The 1,057-nt window shown below is 65.5% G+C and overlaps 1 protein-coding gene across 1 annotated transcript in view; it reads right to left on the bottom strand.

The window, feature by feature from the left end:
- The window catches only part of LOC105308183 (protein FAM189A1), a gene marked incomplete at its 5' end in the record, with an annotated part of 52,076 nt that overhangs the window by 40,395 nt on the left and 10,624 nt on the right, over window positions 1–1,057 (bottom strand). The gene's annotated exons all lie outside the window — the stretch shown is intronic.

The following is a 1,057-nucleotide window of genomic DNA, read 5'->3' as shown; positions in this document are numbered from 1 at the left end:
GTCCCCGTGTCCCGAGGGTCCCGGGCCAGGCCGGGCGGTGCCCGAGCACGCTCAGTGACACGCTTCCAGGGACCTGAGCAGTCGGCCCGCTTAGGAGGCAGTCGGCACCCTCGAGAGAGGCTCGTCCGCCCCTGGGGTTCTCTGAGGACCCCGAGAATCTGGGGGTCGGTGGTGAGGAGGGCAGAAGGGAGCCCGGGGCGGGGGGCGCTGGGGCCCCCAGCACCCAGCACAGCCTGAGGGGCGGGAGAGGCGGAGCGCGGGCTCCACGTGCCTTTATCACCCAGGGGGAGCCCAGCGCCAGGGTCTCCCCAATGGCGGCTGTGCCCGGTCGGCCCTCCGGGAATCAGCTGGGCGGACGGGGACCACGGGGTTAACGGGGTCAGTCAGCCCGATCTGTTCATCCCGACGCAGCTAACAGATGACCCACGCCGACCATCGGGGTCCCCGGCACAAACGAGGTCATTACTCACAAAGTACGGGTCAGTCACAGCTTGATATGCAAATTAGGCATGCAGAGTAACAATCAGACCCCTGGGGCCTCCACCCCGGCTCTGACACACCGGTGACACACCGGTGACCCAAGAGACTGTCTGGAGCACCAGGGGGCCACGGGAAGGGGCTCGGAGGAAACGTGCTCCTCGGGGAGCAGTGTGCGCTCTGGGAGGACCCGCCACAGACCCCGTGACTGTGGGGGTGCCACGAGCCCGGCTCCGCTCCAATAACTTCGAGAGAAACGATGATGGTGCACACGGCACCGCTGATGGTCAGCAAACTGGTTTCGCGGAGGATGGACGGACCCGGCCCAGGCCCGTCCTCCCGGCATTCGAAATGTCACCCAGGGGAACCAGTCCCGCCACCCAAGTGCAGAAGGCAAAGCTCTCCTCCTCGCTCCCCAGATTCCAGGGTGTCTCTCCGGGTCCCCCGATCCCCATAGACTGTGTCCCACGGGGCTCCCGACCGAGGCCAACCGAGGCCTCCTCCGACCTCTGACCGTGACCATGTCCTTTTGAAAGAGATTTTCTGCACTTCCATTCGGGGTAAAGAGAATTCGGTTCAC

The sequence above is a fragment of the Pteropus vampyrus genome, unplaced genomic scaffold, assembly GCF_000151845.1.
Source record: "Pteropus vampyrus isolate Shadow unplaced genomic scaffold, Pvam_2.0 Scaffold555, whole genome shotgun sequence".
In the NCBI taxonomy this organism is placed as follows: domain Eukaryota; kingdom Metazoa; phylum Chordata; class Mammalia; order Chiroptera; family Pteropodidae; genus Pteropus; species Pteropus vampyrus.
This window is presented reverse-complemented; position numbering and strand designations above follow the sequence as displayed.